The sequence below is a fragment of the Ursus arctos genome, unplaced genomic scaffold (assembly GCF_023065955.2).
Source record: "Ursus arctos isolate Adak ecotype North America unplaced genomic scaffold, UrsArc2.0 scaffold_11, whole genome shotgun sequence".
In the NCBI taxonomy this organism is placed as follows: Eukaryota; Metazoa; Chordata; class Mammalia; order Carnivora; family Ursidae; genus Ursus; species Ursus arctos.
This window is the reverse complement of record NW_026622775.1, coordinates 50811724-50826839: the sequence shown is the minus strand read 5'-3', so window position 1 is coordinate 50826839 and position 15116 is coordinate 50811724. Positions and strand designations below refer to the sequence as shown.

Below are 15116 nucleotides of genomic sequence, written 5' to 3'. Positions count from 1 at the left end.
TGGTGATGTTCTGTCACTTATGACACAATAAATCACATAAATTCTTTAAATGCCAATCCTAGAGTAAGACAGAAACATAAGACTGAATATTACACCATGGGATAAGACTGAAGTGTATTATGAACTCAACTAGAAGCAGAATTAAGTTATCCCCTTGAATTGAGTCATGACATTTTAAGACTGCTCTTTAATAATTCCTTCTCCCTGCTATGAAAGAAACATTTCCTGGTAGTATTTTCTTTCCTCTGTTGCTTTTTTTTCCCCCTTCTGCTCTCCATTTCAGGGTTGTCTTCCTAATATACTTGGTCTGAACAATTAAATATGTGATAAACTCAGCAAAAATATGTGATTAAGTTGTTTTATTCCGAGTTTAACCTACATACATCCTAATAACCAGAAAACATTAGCCAGCACTTATTTTTAAATTAGAATAAGTGTTAGCTAATTTAATGGCCTTGTAATTATCAATGTCTACAGATAATATGAAAATCTGTTTTAAAACAGGGTGACTAACATAGTATAATAAAAAATATTATTATAAAAAAATAAAACAAAACAGGGTTTCTTAATATAATTTTTGTGCTGTATCAGTATTCAGTCAGAAGCCGAAAAATTAAGAGATATATATATATATGTATGCAGATATATATTTGTTATAAGAGATTTTTATAAGGGTTTATATAATTGTGGTAGCTGGTAAGATGTCTATAAGGCTACCGTCTTTGTATGTGATGCTAGAGTGTGAAATTCTGAAAAATTGGACAAGCAGTTGGGAAGAGAAGGCTGATGTTAGGTGGAAAAGAACAAGCTGTAATTCACAAGCATTTGCTGAAATGAAAAAATGGATTGGAAGTCATTTCTTCCTACTTTTTGCTGCTTTCCACCTTGATGATGTTGATGTCATACAGGAGAAACAGGTGCCCGTCATCATCACAGAGCTAAACACATATCTCGCCCAAGAGAAGCTGAAGGAGGATTCAGCAAAGGGTGGCATGGTTGGTTGCAGGCTCAGACTGTGTGTCATACCAATAAACCAAGGTGAAAAGCTGCAGTGGGCATGATCTGCAGAGGCACCTGATGACTTCACCTTGCCCTTCCCAATAAAAAGCCATATGGCTGCTGCTTCACTTGTGCCCACAAGTCTCACAAAAGTGTCTCTGTGCCCCACACTAACTGGAATCACACAGGATAGGGGATTCTGAGAAATGTTGTTTATCTTAGCTCTGTTGATACATTACAGAGCCATCATGGTGCCATGGGTCCATTTGGAAGTCTGATGAAGTTTATATATCCCCTTTCAGAATTATGTCTTTAATATTTTAAATGCATGAGATGAAATGCAGAAAATTACCTAGAGAATCAGTTATATTAAAACAGTTATCAGAACATGAGAAATCAAATTTGTGATATCGTAATAAAAAGGCTTTGTAATATATTTAACAACAAGATCCAGGCAAATATTTAATGCTTAATAACAATAGTAATTTTTAAGCCGTGGTGAGTGTAAATCATACTTCATATTTGTAACAAAATGTGATAGGAAAACAGTTCCTATGATGAGAAGTTTATAAATATTGTTGTTGTGATTTGTTGGCTAAAGTCATACTTCAAGAAAATGATAAATTTTCAGTTGGAGGTTAGTGAAAATATATGACTTCTTTTTTCCTAATCCACATGCACAGATCATCTGAATTTTATTCATGGACCCCATCAGTAGGATCTGTAAATCCTAGGATAGAACCCCTCCTTTGGAATCAAAAACTCTTTCAGTGAAAGATCTTTACCAATACTTACTTTTTAAGGTAATAAGTTTAAAGAAACATTTCTTAGGTCTAAATGCCCTGCTGTGAGATAATACATGCTAAATGATGTCTCTGGTATAATAAGCCACACATTTTTTTTTTTTACATGTCTGTAGTTACAAAGTCTTAATTATAACGAACAGCATTTCAGCAGAACTCTGTGAAAAGTAAAATTAACATTACCACAAGAATTGGCATGCTAAATTGTTAGTAGACTCCCCAGGGTTTTCTGTCTTGCTATGAAGACTTTAATGATTTCCTCATAGTTTAGACATAGTAAAATAGCACCATTTGGGCTTCTGAGTATGGCAGTCACTAAATATTTTCAAATAAATTTCTTTCAATCTGTATTTTACTTATAAAGAATTTTTTTGCATGTAGTAAGATTGCACAGCTTACTAAATGGATATTGCTATGTGGTTATAAAGGGAAGTATTCAATATTAGTATAGAATATCACATTTCTATCGCATAATGTTTTTAAGTTGTGTTTACTCTAATTTTGGCCCTCTGCATTCAACCTTATTTGTTCTTGCATACAGTCCTTAAAAAAATGACTCTGGAGGCATTATTTTAGTTTTCTGTTTTTCTTTTTTTTTTCCTTTGATGAATTTGATATTACACTGTGTAAGTAAATTTTTTTCACATTGTGTAAATTTAAGGTGTAAAGCCTTTTACGTTGATGCATTTATATATTGTAATATGTTTGCCCTTGAAGCAATATTTATCACATCATGCCATTATTATAAAATATTATTGTCTATTCATTATGCTGCATTAAATATCTATGGCTTATTTACTGTCATTTTACGTTTTAAGTTTGTACCCTTAAATGAAATCAATCTTATCACCACCCCTGCCCCCCCATAACTACGACTTTACTCTGTTTTTTTAACAGGCTTGAATTTTAATTAATTAATTAATTAATAATTAATTAATTATTGTTTTTTATTTTTTTACTGAAATATAGTTAACATGCAATATTACATTAGTTTCAAGTGTACAACATAATGATTTGACATTTATATATATTATGAAAATATCACCACAATAAATTATCATTTATCACCATACAAAGTCATTACAGTATTATTAACTCTAGTCCATATGCTATATTTTACATCACAGAGACTTATTACTGGACATTTATACCTCTTAATCCCCTTAAATTATTTCACCCATTCTTCCATGCTCTTTCCCTCTGGCAACCACCTGTTTGTTACCTGTATTCACGAGTCTGTTTCTCTTTATTTGTGTTTGTTCATTTGTTTTATTTTTTATATTTCACATGTAGGGTAAATCATATGGTGTTTGTTTTTTTCTGTCAGACTTATTTCACTTAGCCTAATACCCTCTTATCTATCCAAGTACTTGCAGATGACAAGATTTCATTATTTTTTATGGCTGAATAATATTCCATTATGTGTATGAGTGTGTGTGTGTGTGTATATATGTGTGTGTGTCTATGGAATGGATTATTGGGTTATATGGTATTTGGAATTCTTGGATTATATGGTCTTTGGAATTGTTGCATTATGTGGTATTTATTTTAAATTTTTTGAGGAATCTCCATATTGTTTTTCATAGTGGCTACATTAAATCACATTCCCTCTGACAGTGCATGAGGGTTCCCTTTTCTCCACATCCTTGCCAACGCTTGTTATTTCTTGTCTTTTTGATATTACCCATTATGGAAGGTATGAGGTGATGTCTCATTGTGGTTTTGATTTGCATTTTCCCTAATGAGTAATGATATTAAGCATGTTTTTATGTGCCTGTTGACCAACTGTGTGTATTCTTTGCAAAAATGTCTATGAGGTCCTCTGCTCATTTTTAATCAGATTATTTGTTTTTGTGTGTGTGTGTGTGTGTGTGTGTGTTCAGTTATATGAGTTAGCTGTAAATTTTGGGCATGAACCTCTTGTCAGATACGCCATTTGAAAATATCTTCTCCTGTTCAATAGGTTGTCTTTTAGTTTTGTTGATGGTTTCCTTCACTATGCAAAAGCTTTTTAGTTTGATGTAGTCCCCATAGTTTATTTTTGCTTTTGTTTCTCTTGCCTGAGGAGACAGATCAAAGAATATCGCTAAGATCAATGTTCAAGAGTTTACTGCCTATTTTTTCCTATAGTAGTTTTATGGTTTCAGGTCTTATATTTTGGTCTTTAATCCATTTTGAATTTATTTTTGTTTATTATGTAAGAGTGGCTCTTTTTCTTTTCTTTTTCTTTTCTTTCTTTCTTTCTTTTTTTTTTTTTTTTTTGGCATGTAGCTGTCCAGTTTTCCCAACAGCATTTATTGAAGAAGAGACTGTCTTTTCCCCATTGTATATTCTTGCTTCCTTTGTTGTAGATTAATTGACCATAAAATCATAGAGTTATTTCTGGGTTCTGGGTTCTGTGTTCTGTTCTTTTGATTTGTGTGTCTATTTTTGTTCCAGTATCATGCTGTTTTGATCACTACAGCTTTATGGTATAGTTCAAAATCAGAGAACATGTTACCCCCAGCTTTGTTCTTCTTTTTAAAGCTTGCTTTGGCAATTTGGGGTCTTTTGTGGTTCCATACAAATTTTAGGATTATTTGTTCTGGTTCTGTGAAAAATGCCATTGATATTTTGATAGAGAGTGCATTGAATCTGTATATTATTTTGGACAGTATGGACATTTTAAGAATATTAATTCTTCCAATCTATGAGCACAGAATACATTTCCATTTATTTATGTTATTTTTAATTTTTTTCACTGTTGTCATAGTTTTCAGAGTACAGGTGTTTCACCTCTTTGGTTGAATTTATTTCTGGGCATTTTATTCTTTTGATGCAATCATAAATGAGATTGATTTATTAATTTTTCTATCTTATAGTTTGTTATTAGTGAATAGAAACACAAGAGATTACTGTATATTAATTTTGTATACTGCAATATTATTGAATTCATTCATTCACTAGTTTTAATAAATGAGAAACCAAAACAATGAAAACTAATTTCTTTTTGGTGGAGGTTTTAGGGTTTTCTATATTTACTGTCATGCCATCTGCAAATTGGACAATTTTACTTCTTCCTTACCATTTTGATGCCTTTCTTTTCTTTTTCCGGTGTGTTTGCTGTGGCTTGGATTTCCAATACTCTGTTGATAAAGTGGTGAGAGTAGGCACACTTGCCTTGTTCTTGACCATAGAGGGAGAGCTTTCAGCTTTTCACTATTGAGTATGATGTTAGCTTTGGGTTTGTCTTATATGTTATTTATTATGTTGAGGTATGTTTCCTTTATACCTACCCATCATGTTGACAGTTTTTATCATAAATGGATGCTGAATTTTGTCAAATGCTTTTTCTGCATCTATGGAGATGATTATATGATTTTTATCCTTCATTTTAATATGGTTATCATGTAGACTGGTTTGTGGATATTGAAACATCCTTTCATTCCTGGAGTAAATCCCAGTTGATCATGGTGTATAACCCTTTTAGTGTATTTTTGAATTCAGTTTGCTAATATTTTCTTTAGGATTTTTGCTTCTATGTTCATCAGGGATATTGGCCCATAATTTTTTTGTGTATGTTGCGTCTTTATCTTGTTTTGGTATCAGGGTAACGCTGCCCTCAAGAATGAGTTTGGAAACATTTCTTCCTCAATTTTGGGAAATATTTTGAGAACAATAGATATTAACTCTTCTTTAAAAGTTTGTAGAATTCACCTGTGAATCTGTTTGGTCCTGGATTATTTGTTGGGAGTATTTTGATTACTTATTTAAGTTTGTTAACATTAATTCGTCTGTTAAGATATTCCATTTTTTCCTGATGCAGTGTTAAAAGATTGTGTGTTTCTAGGAATTTATCCAGTTCTTCTAGGTTGTCCAATTTGTTAGTGTATAGTTGTTCTATTTCTCTCTTATAATCTTTTGTGTTTTTGTGATGTCGGTTGTAACTTTTCTTTCATTTATTATTTTGTTTATTTGGTCTTTTCTTTCTCTTTTTTTAATGAGTTTGGGTAAAGGTTTATCAATTTTCTTTATCTTTTCAAGGAATCTTGATTTCATTGATGCTTTCCATTTTTTACAAGTCTCGATTTCATTTATCTTTTTTTTTTTTAAAGATTTTATTTATTTATTTGATAGAGAGAGACAGCCAGCGAGAGAGGGAACACAAGCAGGGGGAGTGGGAGAGGAAGAAGCAGGCTCCTAGTGGAGGAGCCTGATGTGGGGCTCGATCCTGGAACGCCGGGATCACGCCCTGAGCCGAAGGCAGACGCTTAACGACTACGCCACCCAGGCGCCCCACGATTTCATTTATCTTAACTCTTATCTTTATTATTTTCTTTCTTCTACTAACTTTGGGCTTCATTATTTCTTCTTTTTCTATTTCCTTTAGGTGTAGTGTTAGATTTTTTTTTTTTTTTAATTTTCTGAGGTAAGCCTATCTGGCTATGAACTTGCCTCTTACAGCTGTTTTTGCTATGTACAGTAGGTTTTAAAGTGGTATTGTGTTTCAGCTTTCATTTTTCTCCAGGTATTTTTTGACTTACTCTTTCATTTCTTTGTTGACCCATTGGTTGTTCAGTAACATGTTGTTTAATCTCCATTTATTTGTGATTTTTCCTGTTTTCTTCCAGTAATTCTTGTTTCATACCATTTGTGGTTAGAAGAGATGCTTGATTTGATTTCAGTCTTTTAAGTTTATTGAGTTTTTTTGTGGCCCAACATATGATCCATTCTGGAGAATGTTCCATGTGCACTTGAGTGGAATGTGTATGCTGGTTTTGGATGGAATGTTAGGTATATATTAAGTCTATCCGTTCTAAAGTGTCATTTAAGTCTGATATTTTCTTATTGATTTTCTATCTGTAGGATCTATCCATTGATGTGTGTGGGATGATAAAGTCCCCTACTGCCATTGTATTACTGTCAGTTTCTCTCTTTATTCCTGCTAATATTTGCTTCTTATATTTAGGTGCTCCAGTATTGGGTGCATAGATATTTACAATTGTTATATCCTCTTGTTAGACTGATCCTTTTATCATTATGTAATGCCCTTCTTTGTCTCTGATTACCATCTTTTTTTAAAGACTGTTTTGTTTGATACAAATATTGTTGCCCCAACTTTCTTTTTGTTTCCAATTGCATGGAACATCTGTTTCCATCTCTTGACTTTCAGTCTGTATGTGTCTTAAGGTCTGAAGTGAGTCTCTTGCAGGCAGCATATATATGGGTCTTGTGTTTTTTTGAATCCATTCAGCCCTCTGTCTTCTCATTGGAACATTTACTCCATTTACATTTAAAGTAATTATTGATTTTTTTTTCATTTTTCTGTTTATGTAATTTTTTCTCTCTTTCTTCTGTCTCTTGCTCTATTCACTTGTTATTTGATGACTTTCTTTAGTGTAATGTTGGGTTAATTTCTCATTTTTTGTGTATTATTATAAGTTTTTGGTTTGTTGTTACCATGAAGTTCGTATATAACAATTGATCTGTGTTGTGCTCTATTTTTAGTTGATGGTTGTTTAAGTCAAATTCATTAAAAAATCTCTACATTTCTATTCCCACTCCAGATGTTATATACTTGACATCATATTTTCATCTTTTTATTTTGTGTATTCCTTAATTTTGTAGATATAGTTGATTTACTACTTTGTCTTTTAACTTTCATACGAGCTTTATAAGTGGTTTATCCACTACTTTTACTGTACGTTTGCTTTTATCATTGAGATTTCTTTTTACAATTTTCTTGTAGTTATGACCTTTTCTTTTCTGCTTAAAGAAGTCCCTTTAAAACATCTTAGAAGGCTGGTTTAGTGATGATGATCTCTTTAACTTTTGTTTTTCTGGGACTCTTCAGCTCTCTTTTAATTCTGAATGGTGATCTTGTCAGGTTGGAATATTCTTAGTTGTGGGGTTTTTTCCTTTCAGCACTTTGGATATATTATGTCACTCCCTTCTGGCCTACAAAATTTCTGCTGAAAAACCATCTTTAGTATGGGCATTCCCTTGTAAATAACTAGTTGCTTTTCTCTGCTTTTAAGATTCTTTCTTTATGTTTAATTTTTGACATTTTAATTATAATGTGTCTTGGTGTGGACCTCTTTGGGCTCATCTTGTTTGTGGCTTTCTGTGTTTCCTGGCTCTGGAAGTTTCCATCTTCAAGTTAGGGAAATTTTTAGCCTTTGCTTCTTTAAATAAGTTTTCTGCCCTTTCCTCTCTATCTTCTCCTTCTGAGATCGTTTAATGTGAATGTTAGAATACTTGATATTGTCCAAGAACTTCTTCAACTATCCTCATCTTTTTTAAACTGTTTTTGTTGTTGTTTTTGTTCAGCTTAGGTGATTTCTACTACCTTGTCTTCTAGATTGCCAATTCATTCTTGTGCATCATCTAATCATCTTTTGAACCCCTCTAGTGTATCTTTTATTTCAGTTATTACAGTCTTTAGCTCTGATTGGTTCTTTTATTTTTCTCTTTGTTGACATTCTCACTGTGAAGCATATTAATGAGCATTACTTTGAACTCTTTATCATGTAGATTGCTTATCTCTATTTTGTTTAGCTTTTTTTGAGGTTTTGTCTTACTCATTCATTTGGAAGACACCCCTCTGTCTCCTTATTTTGCCTGACTCTGTGTTTGTTTCTGTGTATTAAGCAGATAAGTTACATCTCCTGTCCTTGAAGGAGTAGCCTTATGTAGCAGGATTTTTGCATCTATATTAATGAGAGATATTGGCCCCTAGTTCTCTTTTTTTTGTGTGCTGTCTTATCTGATTTTGGTATCAGGGTGATACTGGCCTCATGTAATGAATTTGGAAGTTTTCCTTTCTCTTCTATTTTTTAGAAAAGTTTGAGAAGACTAGGTATGAACTCTTCAGATGTTTGGTAGAATTCACCCGTGAAGCTGTCTTGTTTTGGATTTCTGTTTTTGTGGCGTCTTTAGATTATTGATTCAATTTCATTGCTGGTAATCAGTCTGTTCAAATTTTCTATTTCTCCCTACTTCAGTGTTAGTAGGTTATATGTTTCTAAGAATTTATTCGCTTCTTCTAAGTTGCCCAATTTGTTGGCATATAGGTTTTCATAATATTCTGTTACAGTTGTTTGTATTTCTGCAGTGTTGGTTGTTATTTTTTCTCTTTTACTATTGATTTTGTTTATTTGGGTCCCCTCTCTCTTTAACATATTAGCAAACAGAACCCAACAGTACATTAAAAAAATCATACACCACAATCAAGTGGGGTTGATTTTTGGGATGCAAAGGTAGTTCAGTCATTACAAAACAATCGTGATACATCACGTCAATAAGAGAATGGATAAAAACCATATAATCATTTCAATAGATACGGAAAAAGCATTTTATAAAGTACAACATCCATTCATGATAAAAACCTTCTGCAAAGTAGGTAGAGAGGAAACATACCTCAACATAATAAAGGCCTTATATGAATAACCCATAGCCAACATTATACTTAATGGTAAAAAAAATGAGAGCTTTTCCCCTAAGGTCAGGAACAAGACAAAGATATCCATTCTCACCACTGTTATTCAACATAATACTGGTAGTCCTACCCACAGAATTTAGATAATATAAAGAAATAAAGACACTCAAATTAGTAAGGAAGAAGTAAAACTCTATTTGCAGATGACATGATACTATATATAGAAAACCCTAAAGACTCCACCAAAAAACTACTAGAACTGATAAATGAATTCAATAAAGTCACAGGATACAAAAGGCTCAATGTACAGGAATGTGTTGCATTCCTATACACTTAATAATGAAGCATCAGAGAGTGAAATTAAGAAAACAATCCCAACTACACTTGCACTCAAAACAATAAAATACCTAGGAATAGGCCTAAAAAAGAGGTTAAGGACTCCGAAAAATATAAAGCACTGATGAAAGAAATTCAAGATGATGCAAAGAAATGGAAAGGCATTCCATACTCATAGGTTGGAAGAACAAATATTGTTAAAATGTCTGTACTATCCAAAGCAATCTACAGATTTAATACAATCCCTATCAAAATACCAAAAGCATTTTTCACAGAACCTAGAACAAACAATATTAAAGTTTCTGTGGAACCACAAAGACCCCAAATAGCCAAAGTTATCTTGAAAAAGAAAAGCAAAGCTGGAGGGGATCAAATTCCAGATTTCAAATTATATTACAAAATGGTAATAATTAAAACAGTATGGTACTGACACACACAAAAAAACACATAGATCAGTGGATTAGAATAGAAAACCCAGAAGTAAACCCACAGTTATATGGTCAATTAATCTTTGACAAAGGAAGAATGAATACACAGTGGGAAAAAGGCTGTCTCTTCAACAAATGGTGTTGGGAAAACTGGACGGCAACATGCAAAAGAATGAAACTGGACCACTTTCCTACACCATACTCAAAAATAAATTCAAAATGGATGAAAGACCTAAATGTGAGACCTGAAACCATAAAAATCCTTGAAGAGAGCACAGGCAATAATGTCTCTGACATCTGTCATAGAAACATTTTTCTAGCTATTTCTCCTGACGTAAGGGAAACAAAAGCAAAAATAAACTATTGGGACTGTATTAAAATAAAAAGCTTCTATACAATGAAGGAAATGGTCAACAAAACTAAAAGACAACCTACAGAATGGGAGAAGATATTTGCAAATGACATATATGATGAGGGGTTAGTATCCAAAATATATAAAGAACTTATAGAACTCAACACCCAAAAACCAAATAATCCAATTAAAAATGGGCAGAAGACATGAACAGACTTTTCTCTAAAAAAGGCATACAGGTGACCAACAGACACACGAAAAGATGCTCAAAATCACTAATCATCAGGGAAATGCAAATCAAAACCACAATGAGATACCACTTCACACCTGTCAGAATGGCTAAAATCAAAACCATAAGAAACAACAAGTGCTGGGGAGGATACAGAAAAAAGGTACCCTTGTGCACTGTTGGTGGGAATGCAAACTTGAGCAGCCACTGTGGAAAACAGTATGGAGCTCCCTCAAAAAATTAGAAATAGAACTACCCTAAGATCCAGTAATCAAATTACTAGGTATTTACCCCCAAAATACAAAAACAATAATTCAAAGGGATTCATGCACCCCTATGTTTATTGCTCCATTATTTACAATAAGCCAAACTATGGAGGCAGCCCCCGTGTCCATTAATATATGTTCAGATAAGTAAACTGAAGTACAGTGGTTAAGTAATTATCTCAAGGTAACAAACCTTGTGGGTGGCAGTTAGTGAGACATAGGCCCTGCAGTATAAGAGGTCTTTAAGTCTGAACTCTTAATTTTTATGCCATGAGGGCTCTCATAACTTCCTTTTCTCCTTCCCAACTAATATAGGTATTGTTTCTGGTAGGTGTTTCATTGTGTCAACCAAAGCTTTTAAAACATAGTTAAGTATTAACAATGATATGGGTGCCTTTTAGCTATATTCATACCTTAATGGGATTGCTTTTGGTTGTTTACTTTAAAGGATTTTGGGGGGAATGTTTTGTTATTGTTATTTTTATGATAAAGATAGCTTTCATAATGTGAGGATGTACTCTTATATTTCTGTTGAACTCAAAATATTTCTCAGAAATGTGTTTTGAATACTATTAAATTACAGCAGTAAGATGATAATAGATGTTTCTTCTTTGGATCAAAGATATGTATTTTATTGGGAAGTTTCTAAATAGCTTAATAGTCTGGTGATAAATAGCACTTAGTCATGGTTCTGAATTCAATTTGCCTAAAATTTACTTTTAATATTTGCATTTATATTCTTAAAGCAGCTTTATGTTTTAAAATTTTTGTCAGGTTTTTAAATCAAAATCATATTAGAAAATTTTCAGTTTTTGTGAATACTTGTACCTGGTCTTTTATTTCCTCAGCCTTCCTCTCTCTGCTGAGAATTAGTTATAAGAAGGAAGGGCTTATTTATATAAGGTTATCCTTATGGCACTAGGGTCCATGGCATCACATTAATGACTACTAAAATGTGATTGCTGACATCGGTGAATGCCAGTCTTACTCTGTGCTCCCTGAACTTTGTTAGAGCTCGATGACTCCTTCTTGGGCCAATTTGGGCACCTTGGACTGGATTGTATTATGTAATCCTTTATTCTTTTCTCTGTTTAAGTCTCAACTCAGTTGGCTTACACCTCTATCATACCAGATTATCATTCCCCCTTCACTAAGCTGAGTTCATGGCAGACTGCGGGCTTTAAAATCAGTGTACACACTTTCAGTAACTGAAAGAGACGGTGAAGTACAAATTCTTTTCTTTCTTTTGCCTATCACAGTTCAGCTCTTTGAACATGGTGAGCTATCCTTTCTGTTCATTTTGGGCATGTCCTGCACAGCAGACATAAGAAGGTCCAAAATGGTGATCTGGATCTTAAGTATGCCTCTCCACCTATCTAGAGTGCCCCTCCCTCATTTGGAGTGAAACCTTAAAGAGTGATTTGGGACATGTATCATTTAGATAACAAATAGTATTCTGCTTCTTTCAAATAGAAATATTAGTTATTACTGTATTGGTTATTATGGTATTGGGAGAGCTGGAGGGGCAAAAGTGGGAAAGATAAAGTTATAGGGCAAAAAGAAGAAAAGATAAAGCAACTCGAGATTTTGTAACTATTTTTTCTCTTCTGTGCTGGAGATGCAAAAATTTTCACATTCATTAAGGGTTCTGTGCAGAGAAGGCTTCTGTTGCTGGATCCCAGATGCCCAGGAGCTTAGTCTAGTCTAAAGCAGCTGCCCAGAGGTCACACTGTCTCAGTCCTCTCCTTCAGTTCTGAAGCTTCTGCTGCACTGTCTTATTGGAGATGCCATCAGAAACTTGAAGTGAAGGGAGTCACATTTCCCTCTTTCCTTCCTTCTAATCTTCAATATGTGCCTCCTATTGGAAGACCTTAATTGTAATCTTAACCCAGGGAATTTGTGTGTAGTATCATAGACTTCTTACATCAGCACAGAAGAGTGCAATGGAGATTGAGAGCAAAGAGAAAAAAGAAACCTTTGGTTTCTCAGTGTCTACTCTCAACCTCCTATGCATATAATTTCTGTATAACAATAACCATGGTTTCATGCTCTGCCTAGCTTGATAAACATTCATACAAATGTAAAGGCTCTTACCCTCTTTCCCAAAAGGAAGAAGCAGTGTTTCATTAGTCCTCAGATCCATCTCTGAGGATGGCAATTCTTGTAGTTTAGTAGTATTTCCACTGGATGTGCTGCACCCCCAAAATAGTATTTTAAAGTATAGTGCCTCCAGCACTCTTTATATAAAATACGTAGGGGAAACAGGAGGGAAAAATAACTTAATATATTCAAATAAATAAGGAAGAACCATACCAATCTATAGCTAATAGCTTCACTTCTAAAACTGTAACTTCCTTGCTCACCATGAATTCCATCTTTCCCTGTTAGCCAGAGCCCCAGTTTGTAAAGGTTCTTTATCTAAGAGGTGACCCAAATTTTCATTTCCAATAAGTCTTTTCTGTAGTCCTGTATTCATAGGATTGCCGTAGTCTTCCATTAACACTTACCATTGGATATGGAATAGTAAGAAAAGCTTCAGAGAATCCCCCAGATTCCAAGCATAATCCTCTCTGTCCTAGTGTATATAAGTAAACCAATTTCCTTCTCATAATTGGGATTAGTCAATGTAACCAGTAAAGTTACTTTCTTCTTTACCAATCAGTTCAATGAGAAGAGAATTCAGTAGTGGAGTGGTGGCAGTTTCAATGTCCAATTAAATTAAAACAGTGTTTTATTCTTTGGGGGATGCATTACACCCTTGGAAATAAAGAAGTTATCCAAAATTGCATGGCAAAGTGGTTTTTCATTGACTTAATTTATATTTAATTGGTTAGTGATTTTTGTACTTTCTTCATATTTCATTAGCTCCTGTGTCTCCACTTTAGCTTGTTGTGGGCTAACATACTTTACCCGTTTATCTGCTGACTTTTAGAATATTTCTTATCAGTAAATGTTCAAGTTCAGTATGAATTCACATTACCTTTTTATTATATTTTTACAGAAATACATCTTTTGTTAAAAAATTTTAACAGAAATTATATCTAATCAGTGCGTATTCATCTTTCATGAATACAGTTATGAAGGTGAAAATCTAATTTATATTATTTTAGTTCTAAAATTCTGGCACATTGTTGGAGATGTATACCCAGAAGACTATTATCTAACATTTAGTTGCATAGGCAATATTAAATATCATACTTTGTTATTTAGTTGATTCTTTCTCAAGAAGGGAAAAGAAATAAAACACTTTGTAATGAATGCTATCTGCTTTTCACTAGAAAGGGACACTATTGCCTTGAATAGATTTTATAATTAAGTGCAATTTAAGTTACTGTAGGGAATGTAATGCGCCCAGCTAAATCTTAGGAGCACTACCAGAATCACTCTAGATGAGATACATGTTTTCATCTCGCTCAAAACTCTGTCTTTGATGTTGACTCTGAAAAAATAATTTCCCATACATTTATAAGTTGAATCTGTTTCCATTTTGGCATACATATTTTCTTACATATAATAAAAATAAAGTAACTCCTATTGTAAAAAACATGCTTCTATGTCAAAAAAATTCTGTCTTTCTACTTTTACGATTATCTTACTAAGATTTATTTTTGGATTGATAGACTTTCAGTAGAGGTCCTATGAGCCTTTATACCTCCATGCTATACATAATCTTTTATTTTAAGCATTTATAAATGTGAAATAACATTGATAAGAAAACATTGTCATTGAAATCAATTTGATCATTGATATTAACTTTTCAACCTATAGAATTATCAAGCTATTCCTAGTACCCTTTGAAAGCCAATTAATCTATCACATTTTGTGGAAGTAGAGTAATATTTACATATTTTTGATCAATCTATAAATCATGAATTCTGAAAAACTTCCAGTTATCAATCTTAGAGACTAAATACATTGGGAGAAAAACAAATTAACTTTTAGCAAAACTGGCTAACTATATTGTTATTTCTCTGATATCTGAATTAGTTCTGTTTCTGATTTCTCATTTCTGGTTCTAGGGAAGAGAAATAATTTTCTGGTCTCTAATATCCCTTCATGTGTTAGAAGGCCACTTTTAGGTCATGGCTCAGTTTACTGTTTGTGTTTAACTTTCTGCTGCATTCCATTGTCAGTCATCCTCTTCTTCGAATGTAATAGAGACTCTGGAATTATTGAAGTGATGAGAACCAAACATGACTCATACATTTTTTCAGATACCAATTGAGTTTTGTGTCTTAGAAGGTCTGAGAAAATTCTGCCAGTTATGGAATAAAATGAAGATTTGT

General features: G+C 33.2%; 1 pseudogene; it reads left to right on the top strand.

Moving 5' to 3' along the window:
* The first annotated feature begins 701 nt into the window (after positions 1–701).
* Positions 702–15116, top strand: part of LOC113255451 (60S acidic ribosomal protein P0-like) — a 59982-nt pseudogene continuing 45567 nt past the window's right edge.